This window comes from Crinia signifera, chromosome 5 (genome assembly GCF_055691185.1).
Source record: "Crinia signifera chromosome 5, ASM5569118v1, whole genome shotgun sequence".
Lineage (NCBI taxonomy): Eukaryota > Metazoa > Chordata > Amphibia > Anura > Myobatrachidae > Crinia > Crinia signifera.
The window spans coordinates 25,540,538-25,558,847 of NC_139221.1; the positions used below are offsets into that span (position 1 = coordinate 25,540,538).

Here is an 18,310-nt window from a genome sequence, read left to right on the forward strand (position 1 = left end):
CATGACATGGGGGCGGAAAGCTGACGTCGCCGGATGTCAGCTTTCAGCCCCCTTACAAGCTCCCACACGGACGATTGTCCGTGTGGTCTGAGCTTGCGGGAGCTGCCGCGGCGTGCGGGCCTGCCTTCGATGGTCGTCGACCATCGAAGGCAGGGGGCAGCTCCCACCATGGTGGAGGCGTAGCCTCCACCATTTTTGTGCGGATCGCCAGCCGTCCGTGTACGGACGGCCGTGGCGATCCGTCTGGTGGGCGGCCCTTGGTTTGTGCGGCCGGAGCCCCGTGTGCGGCTCTGACCGCACCAACCAGAATAAGGGCCTATATGCACAGGTGATGCCTCCAAATTGTGTTAGGATTACATAAGAGATGTGTACTGTGTACTACAGTGTCTAGTTAAAAATTTATTAAAGGTAAACTGTGCCACAAAAAAAGTAGTTGTGATTATTAGGGATTTACATAAATAACAATGGGTGCTAGGAATTCCCATGTGACCATGGCCCTTATTCTGATCGGTGCGGATATTCCCGAATTCTTACGGTGCGGTCCGCACGCCACGCTGTGCAGCGGCGTGCGGGCATCATCCGTAAAAACGCCCACGTGTCCTCCGCATTCGGACGGACTCACTCTTTAAGAACAGGGCGTGTGTACGGACGACATACAAACCGTGCGTGTGCGGTGGAAACGTACAGATTCTTGCACGGTCTTCCCGCACAAGCACGGTCTTACCGCGTGAGAACGTGCGGGAAGCTGTCCGTACGCCCCGATGCTGAGTATTTACGCACAATCCAACACTTTTGTACTGAGTACACACAGCGATCACATGACCCACTTAGGCTATTAGGCAACCTCCTGAAAAAGGGATTGTTAGCAATTTCAATCAATTAAATGCTCATCTATACTGACCCACATTCCTACTACATTCATGACACACATTAACCCTTACAGCATGTGACCCTAACATACATCTAGATACACTATGTACATTTTGCTTATTTTAAAGATTTTAAACAAGTTACACATATACTTTAGCATGTTAGAAAAAAACACTGACAACTTTCAACTTTAAAGAACGATTTATTAATATAGAACGGTAAAAAAAAAAAAAATATCAAATTTCCCCATCAATTATTTCGTCCATTAGGACCAACATTTCCCTCATCAGGCCTCTGACTCTAAGGAGGGCCCCACGGCGACCCTCCTCTGCTTGGGCAGGCTCATCTGTGGAGGAAATTAAAAATGAAAAATGACTAATGATATTCATGCATACATTTAACATAGTCAAACCTACATTTTAAACATGCATTCTGAGAGGTGTATATATATATATATATATATATATATATATATATATATATATATATATATATATATATAACTATATATATATACACACATATCTACCTATATATATGAGACATACACCTATACATACATGCATACATACTACATGGAAAGCCTGATTTTGGCCCTCTACCCTTTACTCTGTAGAACACCTCACAGTCATACTGCTCCTTCTCAATCCAAACCCACCCATGACTAAGCTCTGAGAAGCATGCCACGCGCTGCACCAATCACAATTCTGCAAACAAAGTTCAGTGTCGGTTATATGATGGAGCCTGGCAGGGGAGTTACACAACTCTCCGGAATGCTCAGTACATTTGTGCAATCAAGCATGGCTTGGCTGCTGATGGTCTGCTCCAGAAATCATTGTCAGAATGCCAGTTAGGGGAAGCTGCAGCACTAACCCACTCCCATGCTCAAAAGCATTACTAAGACCAAATACACACCCAATTATGGTGAAAAACATACATGCAGACCGCAGGGGGTGGTTAGCTAGAGGAGGGCCCAGGGGCACTCACCACTTGTTACTCCAGTCTAAGCCACGCCTGGCCATACTCCATTTATGCCATACTGAATCTAGTTTACAAAGATCATTCACCAGTAAACTCTACTCACCTATATGAGGCTACAGATTGTATGCAACCAGCAGGGACATGTAACCCTTACATGAGCAAGTCATCACTTTCTTCATGAATACAGATTAACTACACACTACACTACCATCCGCACAACCTGTGTCATTATTATGTGTCCAGGATGAAAGGGATGGTTTGGCCACCCTATCTAACCCCAAAGTGTGTCTGTTGCTACCCAATTTGTTGTTTGCCTTTATAGTATTTTCAAACACATTTGAATCAACAGTGCTACATATCAAATAGTGGATGACAAAAGGAATAACGAATCTTTATGTATACATACCACTTTCGGCCGCCTGCTCCACCTCACAGGCCTCCTCATCCTCCCCCTCTTCCTGGGCCTCCTCGGCCGGCACGACCTCCTCCTCGGCTGCCACCTCTGCCTCCACTGGCCACTCAGCCTCCTCCACTCCATCACTTTCCTCTGCCACCCCTTCTTCATTGTCTTCCTCCTCGCCCATCGCTGGCTCCGCCTCCTCCTGGGCCTGGGGCGCCTCTGCCTCCTCCTGGGCCTGGCCCGCCTCTGCCTCCTCCGGGGCCTGCCTTGCTCGTGCACGTGCTGTGTTTGGGAAAAATCAAAAAAGTGCCAATTAGTGGTAATTTGTATTAAGCCTTATCAACCTATAAATGCAAAGGTTAGAGGTACTGATACTTGTACATGCAAACAGCTCCTCAGTGGCCTTTACAAAACACAGCCTGTAACATGGCAGGTATGCTGTGACATTTGGGCCATTGTAAGCATCACAAGCATTAATCCTCCCCAATAACATATTTTATGACCATTACAGGGTGTCAATCAGGAAGTAGCACTCATATATTGTATGCCATGTTTAACTCATGATCAGGCTGCTGACCTTAGTGGATTAAATAATGTCAGGTAAGCAATCATGTACAAATCCACATTTACTGTTGAAATACTCACATCTAGCAATGCTGGCCCTTATGGTTTGAAGCTTCTCTGGCTCCCTGAGCCGGAGGTCGGACCACCGCCGCTCAAGCTGAGCGATGGTCCGCCGCACATGGGTGCGGGCGTATATCCGCCGGCGGGCCACCGCATAGGCAGAGCGTTTCTGCCTATTCGTTATGAATGGGCCCGCACGACCCAGCCTGGTCTCCATAACGGAGACCAGTGTCCTCAGCTCGGCTGCAGAAAAGGGTGCTGCTCTGCCATAAGCCGCCATCTTAGCAATGGCACAAATCAAACAATCATGTGCTGTCATTGGTTGATCAGAGTGATATTTGGTATTAACTTTATTGTCCATTTGTACACTAACAGCGTGTATGCGCCCGAACAGACGGCTAACCCATTGCATCGCACACCCATCCTAAACAGTGTAAAATAAGATGGAAACACATTATATCTAATCTATAACATTCACCAAACATGGGTCTAAGCAACTGGTGAAATAGTGTGCATCTCTAGACACTTACACCTAACTCCACATGCTGCCATGTGTACACTTACCTTCTACTGGCCCCTACTACAGAGGTGGAATGAAAAGTAGCTAGCATCTAACCTGAATGTGGAGTGCTTTCACATGTGATTTGGATGCTAGCACTGATTACTTGTGGCTAAGTGGTGGACTGGATTGACATATGGAATGAGTAGTGTCAGTTGTACTACATAGCAAACAAGTGCACAGTACAGAAGTACATTCAAATATACATTGCATGTCTGACCTCAGTTGTATTTGGTCATTGGTGTTGGAATCTGCATTTAGCAAATAAATCAGACTTACTGAGTTTGCCATGTTTTTGGGAAATATTTTTCAACACCAAGGGGCGGGACGTATGCGCCGCACGGTTGACGCTTGCGTACGGGACACGGCCGTACGGAACGCAGGTTGCAGCTGATTAACGCCAATTACAGAAATAGTATTTAAAGTTGTCCTAGAAAGGCAAACAGTTGTTGCAAACATGCCAGGCTCAGAGTCAGAGGAAGACCAGGTGGTGCAGAATCTCTTGGCACGCATGGAGGCCAACACCACCTATGTGCCCCTCAACCCAGAGCACCCAGATGGCCCATCCACATCAGGCCAATCAGCAGCAGGGCCATCCTCAGCATCAGCAGAATCATTGGGAACACAGCAGGTGGCTTCCCAACAGAGTAGCCAGGCCAGCACTTCAGGTACAGCAACCGGTGGCCGTGGCAGTGCCCGTGGCCGTGCCCGTGGCCGCAGTGGGGCAACAGAGGAACCAACCACAAGAAACATGGCATATGAACTGCGGGAGCTTGACATCCTGGTGACCCGGGCACGTGATTTAATTGAGTGCCCAGCGGTGAAGTTGACACACACAAGGAGATGGAAGATCTGGGAGGAGATAACGGCGGAGATTAATGCAGTGGCTCCACAAGTTCGTCAGACGGAGCACGTTAAGAAGAGGCAAGTACATGTGTGTTACATTTGAGTAGGACAAGTCCAGTAATGTTAACATTCAATATTAGATGGAGTTGGTCAATGGGTGTTCACGTTGCTTGGAGGCACAGACATGTTGGCCATGACATAGAATTGATAGTTATTGGAGGGTGACTGTTTTTGTATCTTCTAAGGGTTGGTTTGAAAAATGAATATAATGTAAGTTTGGTGTCAGTAGTCACATGTTGTATTATGTTTCAGATTGCAATGGGTGCTACAGCAAACATGAGTAGTTACATGTATTAATATGTACACTTTGATTGCAGGTGGCACGACTTCAAAGGCAACCTCAAGAAGAAATTGACCCAGCGGTGGGAACACAGCCACACCTCTGGGGCTGGCCCCATGCCATCCAAGCTGGAGCTCACCCCCCTGGAAGAGATGGCCCAGTGCTGTATAGCAGTGGAGGAGATCCGGTGGGTGAGCACTATAGACAGCGAGTCCCCAGCGGAAGTGATGGCTTCTACACTTGAAGGTAATTATTTGCCAGGCCATAAGTAGATGTTTAACATTTGGCACAAAATGTGTGGTAATTGGTAATTTCTCGTTCAACAGCATCCCCACCGCTTGGTCCAGATTCTCTTGAGGAGGCCGTGGAGTCTGTGCCACCTGGCCCCAGTAGCAGGCCCGTGCAGCAGCCGCCGGGATTGTCCGCGGCTGAATTGTCCATGTGGGGCCGTGTGCTGGATAGTATTGTGCAGCAGGGAGAGTCTGCATTCGAGCGGGTGCGTAGGGCCGAGGAGGTGCTGCAGGGTTTGAACACCAGCCAGCAGAGTATTGCTGAGAGCCTGCAGGCTATGAGTACCAGCCAGCAAGCGATGAGTACCAGCCATCAAGCTATTGCTGCTAGCCTGCAGGTGCTGGCTGATCAAGCCCTGCGGCAAAATGACCTCCTCCTCCGCCATAATGAACTTATGGTGGAGCTAGTTACCAGCAATAGGGCCCTAATGTCACCCGCTTCGGGTGCATTACCAACACCATCACTCCCTGCTGCCAGAGGGGGAAGAACATCCACCCCCTCACCAGCATGTGCTCCACATGAGGCACCATCTGACTCTGGCCCTGGACGAGGCCGAAGACCTGCTGCACGTGGCAAGGAGCCTGCCAGGGGCAAACGTGCTCGCAAATGAACTTGTGTCCCCATTAATCTCCACCGTTATGTCTTCCCAAATCTTCCATTGAGCTGTGTGTGTCAGCATCCTGTGTCAACATCCGTGCCCAGGGTCACCACATTTCCCTGCGGTTCAAATGTCATGTTTGGTTCACCTGTTGCCCTGTTTCGGCTACCATTACTGTGTGCTGTACTTGAAGTGTTGGTGCTGTACTTTTGTTGTGAAGCCACCTGATGTGTTCCTAATGATTCTGCTGTGGCTATTTCTTCTATATTATTTCTTTTTTGGCCTGTTATGGTCCCATTTGTTTTGTGTTGTTTTAAAAATATTTACCAAAGTGTCTTTAATAAATATTATTTTGGCCCCACAAATGTCTGTATTAATTGATACAAGCAGAAGTGCCATGTGTATTAGTATTAATAATATTAAGCTGTGTTGATTATTTGCAGTGTAAAAGTGTGTGAAAAGTGCAGCATGTAATGTTCCCTTTAAGCTGCATGCTTCCAATTGTAGCAGTGAGAAGCGTGTAATTAACAAGTAATGGGTAAAGTATGATTGTATTGGGTTCAGGTGACATTGGTTGAGGTGCGTCCGTCCTGATTAGGCGTTCCGATTGCCTAGCGCATGACCGAGTGGTGTCCGCAAAGCAAGAGTAGCCTTTTGGACACCGCACATTTCTTCCCTTTTTGTTCGCGTGCATTCGGCGTGCTATCCGAATGCACGCCTACCAAAATAAGTGTACTCCCCCGTGTCCGCCCATGTTTCCGCCCAGTTTAGCCCACTTTGAAACTACGCCCCTGTGTCATTCCGCATGACGCCCATAACACACCCATATTGGCCGAGTGATTGCGGTGTACATTTCTGTACGGTATTAGTGAGAACAAGTACGGAGACCATGCGTGGCACATGCGCGTCGCGTTCTCCACGCATGCGCAGACGGCTAAAAAACGCCATCCGAAAGAATTCGGAAAAGTACGCACCGATCAGAATAAGGCCCCATATGACTGGTACATGGGCAATGCCAGCTCCTTTGCAGAATCCAAGGCTCTCTCCAGCTATTGATCCTCTTGAAGGGCTCATAATTATCACCAATCAACATACATATCTTCTCTTATCTCAAAATATCATCCAACCCGACCTCTACGCTCCAAGATCTGCGTCTCTCATCCACACTCATTACTCGCTCCCATTCCCGACTGCAGGACTTTCTTCGGGCTTCACCCACTCTATGGAATGCCCTCCCAAGCACAGTAAGACTCTCCTCCAGTCTCCAAACCTACAAGCGTTCCCTGAAAACTCATCTCTTCAGGCCAGCTTATCAAATTCCAGAACCAGCCACTTAACCGTCATATACCATTCCTATCTAATCACATCCCCACTGTACAGTCTACACATATCCACTCTTTTTCACTTTTTCCATCCTCCTGACCCCTGGCCAAACTGCTGGGCCACCGTATCATACAGCACACCAGGAACCTTTGCAATCTGGTGGAACTAATGCAATAAAGAATATCTATCCTTGTGTATCAATGCCTATTTCCCTATAGATCGTAAGCTTGCGCGCAGGGCCCTCACACCTTTTGACTGTCTGTAAATACCCAGTTTGTTGTATCACTGTCTCCTATTGTAAAGCGCAACGGAATATGCTGCGCTATATAAGAAACTGTTAATAAATAATAAAATAATGTCCAAACTCTCAATGGTAATAAACATCACCACATGCATTTATTAAAGTTGGGTTACCCGGACAGAGCAAACACAGCTTTTAAAATGTAAAGCTGGCCATACATCTACAGATTTATTGTCAGATCTGAGTGGTTGGAACAAAATCCTGGTAATGGATGAGAGCAAATGACAGTTGAACATTTGCTTTAAAAAGCTGGAAAACTTTCAAAAACTGTCATTCAGATATTACCAGGATTTTTTTCCCAACCAGCCAGATCTGACAATGAATCTGTAGATGTATGGTTTCGGAACAAAACTAAAATATTGTCACAATAAACTTTTTGGAATGAGTTGTCTGAGTAATGTCTGAGGAATTGTTCACTTGTTCAGATTGTTCAATTGTTCACTTGTACTGTTAAATGCTTAAATAAACACATTGATGCTTAGGAAGGTACCGCTGTTCTCCAGAAGTGCTATGACATGTAATGACTTTTTGGACATGCAAATTCTGTACATCCCAGGTGCTCTACGTTGATTGGTTACTTCTGGTAAGCCGTTACTTTTATTTTTTGAGGATTAGGGTCAGATTCTCTAAGCTTCAAAAGTGATAAAATAGACAGTGATAAACAGCCAGCCAATCAGCTCCTACCTGCCATTTCACAGACTATGTTTGAAAAATGTCAGACAGGAGCTGATTGGCTGCCTGGTTATCACTCTCCATTTTATCACTTTTGAAGCTTAGAGAATCTGGCCCTCTATGTTTATAGGAATATGAATATTTTTATTAAAATTATTACATGTTTAATTTTATTAAGGCTCATTGGAAGCTCTGTCAACCCCCAGATGCACCCAGAGTGATAGAATAAGCTATCGCTAGGCTTCCAGATCTTGTCAGGGAGGGGCTTTTATCATAGCTCTCCTCCCACCAAGAGCTGGACCATTAACCAATGATGTCAGATAGTTCTCCTCCATCCCACCCACCCCCCCACCATGACCTCCACGACACACCCAGAAAGCTTCACCCCACAGGTTCTTATTGGCCAACAGCCCAGCACTATATACACTATACAGCAGGCATGACCATCAGTGGGTATAAACATTGATAGTTTCCCTGTGAATGGGTATATACACCCTCAATGGTGTCCATTAAGTGGCCATCCTTACTTATTGATAAATTCCTGGGTAGATATTTTCATAGTGCTAATTTAGGCAGAACCTTAGGCACATTGGGGTTCATGTATTAAGCCTGGAGAAGAGATAAACTGGAGATAAAATCAAGCAATGAACTGTGGGGTAGATTTATTAAGCTCGGTGAAGTGATAAACTGTCTGGTTTTTATCACCGGCCAATCAGCTCCTACCTGTGAAGTTACAGGCTTGATTTGAAATATGACAGGTAGGAGCTAATTGGCCGGTGATAAAAACCAGACAGTTTATCACTTCACCGAGCTTAATAAATCTAACCCTGTGTTTGAAAATGACAGTTGGGAGTTGTTGGCTGGGTGCTTTATCTCATTTCACTTTATCTCCAGTGTATCTCTTATCCAGTCCTAATACATCTCCCCCATTGTGATAAATAGATAAATATGCACAGGGCAGCAGTGATGATGTAATGGTTAGCATTACTACCTCACAGAGCTGAGGTCTTGGGCCTAACTGTGTGGAGTTTGTATATTCTCCCTGGGCTTACGTGTGTTTCCCTCGGGTACTCCGGTTTCCTCCCACAATCCAAAAATATACTGTTAGGTTAATTCAGCTCCCAACAACCCTAGAATGAATGTGTGGGTGTACATGTGATAGGGAATATAGATTGTAAACTCCCCTGGGGCAGGGACTGATGTGAGTGCTCAAATATTCTTTGTACAGCGCTGGGGAACATGTGTGCGCTATATAAATAACTGGTAATAATACATAAATAAAATAAATAAATAAAAAAAATAATGATAATTTATTTATTATTTATTATCAGTTTCTTATATAGCGCAGCATATTCTGTTGCGCTTTACAAAAGGAGACAGTGATACAACAAACTGGGTGTTTACAGACAGTCAAAAGGTAGGAGGGCCCTGCTCGCAAGCTTACAATCTATAGATAATAAATGAATATGTTCATCAGCGGGAACACTCGCAACACACAAATGCAACTGCTTATACAGCAGACTTATAACTGTTTCCAGTTTAAAAATAAACGAACAGGGAATAGACTATAGCTGCTCCTAAGAAACACTGATACAGTACGCGTATTGATTGTGTATCTTGGGGCAATTAAATCCTTCTACAAATAACTGCGGATCACAGGCAAAGCTCTATCCCTGCTTTCACCTTGGGACATATTGTTCCTTAACACCAAACCTCAGGGACAGACGGTGTCACCAGAGGGTGTAACAGCAGGATCTCGAAAACCTGATGAAATAGTTTTCATTTAATTAAGGTATGGCCCATGGCCTCTGCTGGTATGCCATATGTCTGGAAAAATGTTAATCCCTTCAGCTCAAATACCTTTTCTCATTGTCGCTGCTAAAACACAGGCTTTGGTAAGTCTACGCTATCACACTTACAAAAGAACACAACGAGCTGTTGGCGTTTTTTACATGTATTATACATAATAATTAAAACCTAAGTGGCTGGGATTAATTACACCTTGTGGAAACCGTAGATATTTTATTTTTCAAGGAGTCGGGGCTCAACAGTCGAGAGAAAAAAAAAAGCAAAGTTCAACAACTAGAGAACCAAAGTGGAGCAAGTGAATAATTAATCACTGAGATAATTAAGACAAACAAAACAATTGTTAGAATATGACTGAAGGCTCATTTCTCGAATCAATTGAAGCTTAAATATAGAAGTCAGAGTCTCGGTGAAGGATCCGCGGCAGCAGCTTCCACTAATTGTGTCAGTTGTTGTGGTTGACGTGAACGGTAGTTAGTTAGGTACATGACATTTCTAAACCCGAAAAGAACATCCTGAATATACGTACTTGTTAGCAGGCTGTCTACTAATTAGACCCAATAACATTGGCCCTTATTCTGGTTCACTCTTTCGTACAAATTACTTCTTAGATGGACAAAACCATGTGCACTGCTGGTGGGGCAGATGTAACATGTGCAGAGAGAATTAGATTTGGGTGGGGTTTTATTTCAAAGTAACATCTATATTGCAGTGTAAAAATAAAGCAGCCAATATTTTCTCTGCACAGAAACAAAATAACTCACCCAAATCTAATTCTCTCTGCACATTTTACATCTGCCCCCTGCAGTGCACATGGTTTTGTCCATCTAAGAAGGAATTTGGAAAGGAAGTGAACCAGAATTATCCCCTTAGTTTCTTGTTTCTCTGTTCATATCCCAGGGGGGGTCTGTATCAATCTTTGCAAAGAGATAAAGTGGACAGAGATAAATGGGCCTATTCAGTATCGCTCGTTGCTTCAGTGAGTTACACAGTCGCCAGGCTGTTCGCTGCGGGGAGGGAGGGCCGGGCATGGGAAGGGGGCAATAGCATTGGAACTCCCAGCGTTTTAAGGGTGTCCCCAGAAAAACGCTGGTTGCTCTCCTGTAGAAGCAGATGTGGCGATGCCTGCTTGGGGGCAGGCGGCTAATGTCCCACAATGTCAGTTTTCAGCGAACACTGATGGAAATAAAAGAGAGTCTTTACCAGTGATGGCTAACCTTGAAACTCCAGCTGTTGTTGAACTTCACATCCCAGCATGCCCTGCATCAGATTTATCATGACCAAACAGTAAAACTGTAGCAGGGCATGCTGGGATGTGTAGTTTAACAACAGCTGGAGTGTCAAGGATACCCATCACTAGTATACTAGACTAGGGATGTGCACCGGCCACTTTTCGGGTTTTGGGTTTTGTGTTCTGATTACCTTGAGGTTTTGGGTTCTAATGGGTTTTGGCAAAAAACCTCCTAAGTGTTTGGATTTTTTGGGTTTTAGGTTCTGATTTTTTTGTTAAAAAAACATAAAAACTGCTAAAATTGCAGAAATTTTGGGGGTTTTTTTTTTTGCTCCTACGCTATATTAACCTCAATAACATTCATTTACACTCATTTCCAGTCTATTCTGAACACCTCACAATATTGTTTTTAGGGCAAAAGGTTGCACCGAGGTAGCAGGATAACTATGCTAAGCCACACAAGTGTGCGGCACAAACACGTGGCTCATATAAGAGTGGCACTGTAGCTGTAGATATGGCAGTACTAGGCACCAGACAGGTAGATATGACAGTATTAGGCAGTGGGCCCCAGACCAGACGGTAGATACGCCAGTATTAGGCAGTGATCCCCAGACCAGACAGGTAGATACGGCAGTATTAGGCAGTGAGCCCCAGACCAGATGGTAGATACGGCAGTATTAGGCAGTGGACCCCAGACCAGACATGTAGATACGGCAGTACTAGGCATCAGACAGGTAGATAAGGCAGTACTAGGCACAAGACAGGTAGATACGTCAGCAATACTAGTATGTGCACCAGCAGAATTTATAACAATTAATTTTATTATTAGGTACTGCTTGGCAGTGGCACTCAGTGGCACACAGTGCACCAGCAGCATGGAATTATTTTTTACAGTCCCACGCAGCACAAGTATTATTTTTTTAATTAAATTAGGTATAGCAGTCTAGTTTGTAGTTGTACTACTAGGTAGGTACACTTAGGCAGTAACACTGCCAGTGGCAACAGTGGACTGAGTAAATAACCTCTATTCACAGTATTCAGTGCAGGCAGCACCAGTGGACTATATATAATTCAATTAATTAAGTATTAATAATATAGCAGCCTAGTAGGTAGAGAAAATAAACTACTAGGTAGGTAGGCAGGCAGGCAGTAGCACTGCCAGTGGTCACCAGAAAAGGTAGTTATATTACACACCACCAGTAGCTTTATGCAGTGCACCAGCAGAATTTATAATAATTAATTTTATTATTAGGTACTGCTTGGCAGTGGCACTCAGTGGCACACGTCAGTGCACCAGCAGCATGGAATTATTTTTTACAGTCCCACACAGCACAAGTATTATTTTTTTTATTAAATTAGATATAGCAGCCTAGTATGTACTAGGTAGGTACACTAGGTAGGCAGTAGCACTGCCAGTGGCAACAGTGGACTGAGTAACTAAATAATACTGGCAGCTTCAGTGCAGGCAGCACCAGTGGATTATATATATAATATAATTTATTAATTATTAATATAATATATAATATTACAGCACAGCACCAGAGGTAGGCCCCAGCACAGAGGAGACAGTAGTACTACAGGTACACAGTTAGACTGTCCTCCTTGCTAGGGAGAGCCCACCCTAAGCAGAGAGGAGAACAGAGTACACAGCAGCACTAAGGGAGACAGCCCCAGAGAATAAAATAATTAATTACAACACAGCACACCAGAGGTAGACTGCACAGAGGAGACAGTAGTACTACAAGTACACAGTTAGACTACACAGCAGCACTGAGAGACAGCACCAGCGAATAAAAAATATTGCGTTCAAGGTCAAGCGCAAGTTTAAGCCCCAGCAGCAGCACCAACACACCCTCTCCCAACCCACTACTAGACTGGAGTGAAGATGGCGGATGCAGCAGCCGCTATTTAAAGATTCGCGAAATCCGGCGCCGGGAGATGACGTTCTGACCACGCGGGCGGACCCGAGTCAGGCGGGAATCTCCGGGCGCTGCTCGGAACCAGGCTCGGAATGATGATGTCTTCGCATGGTACCGAGGGGATTCGGCTGGGCAGTGTGCTGTGTTTATTGGTTAATTAGGCAGCGAATGTACGCAACTCAGGGCCGCTGACAGGGGGGTGGCCTGGATACAGTTGTCCCGGGCTCTGGAGGGGCCCAGGCAGCTGCCCACAGACCCCCGCACCCAGCCAATCTCACCTGGCACCGGCGGCCAGGCACGTACAATACATAGTGCAGCCTGCAGAGCGCCGAGCTTAGGACACAGAGTGGCTCAGCACTCTGCAAGCTGCACTGTGCAGTGTGCGCGCCGGACCTGTGGACACTGAAGGAGCCGGAGGACGATGCGCCATGGATGATGGTAAGTAATAGCGGGGTGCTGTCATGCGGGGGGGGGGGGGTGTCACGGCAGGGGGGGCGGGTGGGCGCATGCAGGGGGGGGGGGGCGGCGACGGAGGGCCAGAGGTATGGCACTGTGCTGCTGGGGGCCTGGACTGTAAGTCAGTCCCAGGCCCCAACATTTCTAGTGGCGGCCCTGTGTACGCTGCCTAATGAGCCAACCTGAAGCAGGTTCAAAGTACCAGCCAATCATAACCTGTCTTGTTACAAGTAACAAAAGCTGAGTGGTTGATAGGAAGTGTGTGAGATTTTACACCGCTGTGTGGAGAAATGTGGAGAGCCATGACTTCCAGGAGTATTAGAGGATGAGGATACTACTGTCCTCTTCCTGTGAAGCCTATGCCGTAGGTGCCACTGCCACAGCTGCTGCAGCCACCGCCACTAACCACGCAGGCCAGTGTTCCCAATATGGAGGAGCTCTCCATGTCCCTCCACAATTTTGAAGAGCATCAGCTGGCCTTCACGGTATGGCAGACCAGCTGGACTCTATTGCGCATCAGTTTCGAAGGCTCAACAGAACTTAACAAAGGCTATCTGTGACCAATTCCAGGCCACAGGGGAGCGTATCCAGGTGGTCCAGAGATAGCTGCATGCCACATGGGAGATGTTACAGGTGGTACATTAAAAGCTGCAGGCCACATGGGAGATGTTACAGGTGGTACATTAAAAGCTGCAGGCCACATGGGAGATGTTACAGGTGGTACATTAAAAGCTGCAGGCCACATGGGAGATGTCACAGGTGGTACGGGAACCGCTGCAGGCCACATGGGGGATGTGACAGGTGGTACGGGAACAGCTGCAGACCACATGGGATATGTTACAGGTTGTACGGGAACAGCTGCAGGCCACATGGGAGATGTTACAGGTGGTACGGGAACAGCTGCAGGCCACATGGGAGATGTCACAGGTGGTACGGGTACAGCTGCAGGCCACATGGGAGTTGTTACAGGTGGTACGGGAACAGCTGCAGGCCACATGGGAGATGTTACAGGTGGTACGGGAACAGCTGCAGGCCACATGGGAGATGTTACAGGTGGTACAGGAACAGCTGCAGGCCACATGGGAGATGTTACAGGTGGTACGGGAACAGCTGCAGGCCACATGGGAGATGTTACAGGTGGTATGGGAACAGCTGCAGGCCACATGGGAGATGTTACATGTGGTACAGGAACAGCTGCAGGCCACATGGAAGATGTTACAGGTGGTACGGGAACAGCTGCAGGCCACATGGGAGATGTTACATGTGGTACAGGAACAGCTGCAGGCCACATGGGAGATGTTACAGGTGGTACGGAAACAGCTGCAAGCCACATGGGAGATGTTACAGGTGGTACGGGAACACCTGCAGGCCACATGGGTGATGTTACAGGTGATATGGGAACAGCTGCAGGCGATGCGGGAGGCCATCTGGAAAAAAATGCAGGGAGCTGGTGGCAAAAAGAACAGTGCAGGAAGAGCCATCTACACCAGCATCCAGCACCCTCCAGACCAGCCGACATATTGTCTTACTGGTCACCCACCCTCCCCAGGAGTAGTGTTTGTACACGCGGGGCAGAAGAGAAGAGGCGACAATATGGGCAGGGAGAGAACGGGGCCCTTCTGCCTTGCAATATTCTATCTTGTTCTGATTATTTCTTATTTATTGTTTTGGTACTTGTGTACTTTCACGGCTCCCACGATGTACATCGTACAGGGAAAAATCGCATCGCATCGCATGAGATCGCATGCGATCTGATGCGATGCGATGTCATTTTTCACTGAAATTATGGACATGTAAAATGCACCCCAAATGTAATTTTTCACACTGTACCACCCCCACTATCAACGCCAACCCGAAGCGTGGCGAGCGCAGTGAGCCCGCGAGGGGCGGCGGTACGCGTCCTACAACCTTTTCATACCCCCACTATCCACGTCGGCGTGAAGTTGAGAATAGAAAGTGTGGCGAGCACAGCGAGCAACCGAGCCCGAAGCGCGGCGAGCGGACACGGATACCTGTGAAGCCCGCGAGGGGACGCATATACCTGTGAAGGTATCCGCGTCCGCTCGCCACGCTTCGGGCTCGGTGGCTCGCTGCGCTCGCCACACTTTCTATTCTCAACTCCACGCCAACGTGGATAGTGGGGGTAGGAAAAGATCGTAGGACGCGTACCGCCGCCCCTCGCGGGCTCCCTGCGCTCACCACACTTCGGGTTGGCGTTGATAGTGGGGGTGGTACAGTGTGAAAAATAACATTTGGGGTGCATTTTACATGATGTCAACTCATGTCCATAATTTCTGTGAAAAATGACATCGCATCGCATCAGATCGCATGCGATTTTATAAAAAATGCCCAAAAACGCATGCAATCGCATGCCACTACATATGGCATGCGATGGCATGCGATGGGAGCCGTGAAAGTACACGAGTACCATTGTTTTCTTTCCTTTACGTATGTTGTTAGTATTTGTTAATATTTTTCTGTTGTTTAAAAATGTCTTTTTTATTGTGTTAGTAGGTTCTTTTAACATAATTTCACATTTACATATATATTATTTGGGGGATAATGTGTGTTTAAATTGTATTTATGTAGGGAAAGTATACATGGGGGTACATTACGAAAAAAAGGATTCAGAATTGTTTGTACAGGTACACTGTTAATACAGTACATTTTAGCTAATATGGGTTAGTGCAGTGGTTCCCAAACTGTGTGCCGTGGCTCCTTGGGGTGCCTCGGTACACTTGCAGGGGTGCCTTGGGTTGGTGATTCAGGCACAATTCTAATTTTTTTGTAAACAGAATTGAATCATGTCCCTTGCCACATTTCTGAACCTAAGTAACATGATTAGAAACATGATTTAGTTAATGTAATTCTTTTTTCTAAATTACTCAATAAGAAACATTTGGACTAGGGATGCCGCGCAAAACTTTCTGATACTCTAGGAATCTGTGATTCAAAAAAGTTTGGGAACCACCGAGTTAGTGTATTGTGGAATTACAGTACACTTACATCTATTTTGGGGGGTAAAATATTGTATTTCTGTTTTTAAAGTTTGAAAATAGATATTTTCAAATATTGAATAAAACGTGCTTTAAAAAATGTCTTGTTACAAGTTTCCCAAATTGACACATACAACAACTTACCTATTAAAGGAACATGAAACTCGTACATTTTGAAAACTTGGACTCTGTTACATTTGGCCCACAGGGAGGAACAGAGAAAGAGAGAGAGGGAGGAGGAGAGAGAGAAAGAGGGAGGAACAGAGAGAGAGAGAGAGAGAGAGATAGAGATAAAGAGAGAGAGGGAGAGGAACAGAGAGAGAGGGGGAGAAAGAGAGAGAAAGAGGGAGGAACAGAGAGAGAGAGAGAGATAAAGAGAGAGAGGGAGAGGAACAGAGAGAGAGGGGGAGAAAGAGAGAGAAAGAGGGAGGAACAGAGAGAGAGAGAGAGAGAGAGAGAGATAAAGAGAGAGAGGGAGAGGAACAGAGAGAGAGGGGGAGAAAGAGAGAGAAAGAGGGAGGAACAGAGAGAGAGAGAGAGAGAGATAGAGATAAAGAGAGAGAGGGAGAGGAACAGAGAGAGAGGGGGAGAAAGAGAGAGAAAGAGGGAGGAACAGAGAGAGAGAGAGAGATAAAGAGAGAGAGGGAGAGGAACAGAGAGAGAGGGGGAGAAAGAGAGAGAAAGAGGGAGGAACAGAGAGAGAGAGAGAGAGAGAGAGAGATAAAGAGAGAGAGGGAGAGGAACAGAGAGAGAGGGGGAGAAAGAGAGAGAAAGAGGGAGGAACAGTGAGAGAGAGAGAGATAGAGATAAAGAGAGAGAGGGAGAGGAACAGAGAGAGAGGGGGAGAAATAGAGAGAAAGAGGGAGGAACAGAGAGAGAGAGAGAGAGAGATAGAGATAAAGAGAGAGAGGGAGGAACAGAGAGAGAGGGGGAGAAAGAGAGAGAAAGAGGGAGGAACAGAGAGAGAGAGAGAGAGAGAGAGAGAGAGATAAAGAGAGAGAGGGAGAGGAACAGAGAGAGAGAGGGGGAGAAAGAGAGAGAAAGAGGGAGGAACAGAGAGAGAGAGAGAGAGAGCAATAAAAAGAGAGAGGGAGAGAGGGGGGAGAAAAAGAGAGGGAGGAACAGAGAGAGAGAAAGGAATTGATTCTGTTCCTGCATGCCAAGCAATCAGTTTAGGCTCCGCCCCGCTCCAGTGAAATCCCGCATTGAGAATGAATGTGCTTGCTGTGTGAATTGATGTGTACGCCTACACATCCGTTTGCACTAGAGATGTGCGGCGGCCACTTTTTCGGGTTTTGGTTTTGGATCTGGATCTCCCTTCGTGTTTTGGATCTGGATTGGTTTTGGCAAAACCACCCTTGTGGGTTTTGGTTTTGGATCTGGATTTTTATGAAAAAAATGCTAAAAATGGCTAAAATAACAGAATTTGGGCCTGTTTTTGCCACTAAAGTATTATTGACCTCAATAACATTAGTTTCCACTCATTTCTAGTCAATTTTGATCACTTCACAGCTTACAAAATTGTTTTCATTTACTGTAGTTGGGCCAAAAGGGTATACCGAGGTAGCTGGATGACTGAGCTAAGCGACAGCAGTCGGCATCACATACATGTGGACCTTACACTTCCAACCTGGCAGAGCGGCACTGCAGGGGCAGACAGGGTGGCAGTTTAATAAACTATCCCAAAAAAAGAGAACTGCTCCAAACAGCAAATACAAAGAGGTATCGGCCTTGTCATGACTGGTGGTAGCAGCTTCAGCACTCCCACTATTTCCTCCTCCATCATCCTGGACACAGCCCTTTGGACACAGCCCCTGGACACTGACCCTGGACAATGGACACAGCCCGTCACCCTGGACACAGCCTCTGGACACAGCTCCTGTACACTGGACACAGCCGTCACACTGGACACTGCCCCTGGACAATGGACACAGCTCCTGTACACTGGACACAGCCGTCACACTGGACACAGGCCCTGTCACACTGGACACAACCCCTGTACACAGCCCCTGTACACTGGACACTGCCCCTGGACACAGCCCCTGGACACTGGACACATCTCCTGTACACAGCTCCTGTACACTGGACACAGCCCCT

At 46.5% G+C, this 18,310-nt stretch overlaps 1 long non-coding RNA gene across 1 annotated transcript; it reads right to left on the reverse strand.

The window, feature by feature from the left end:
• Positions 1–824: 824 nt before the first annotated feature.
• On the reverse strand, positions 825–2,904 carry LOC146079393 (uncharacterized). The gene is made up of 2 exons (XR_014474509.1): positions 2,258–2,904; positions 825–1,216 (listed from the first exon to the last, which is right to left on the reverse strand). It is a non-coding gene; the product is annotated as an uncharacterized LOC146079393 (long non-coding RNA).
• Between the last annotated feature and the right edge of the window lie 15,406 nt (positions 2,905–18,310).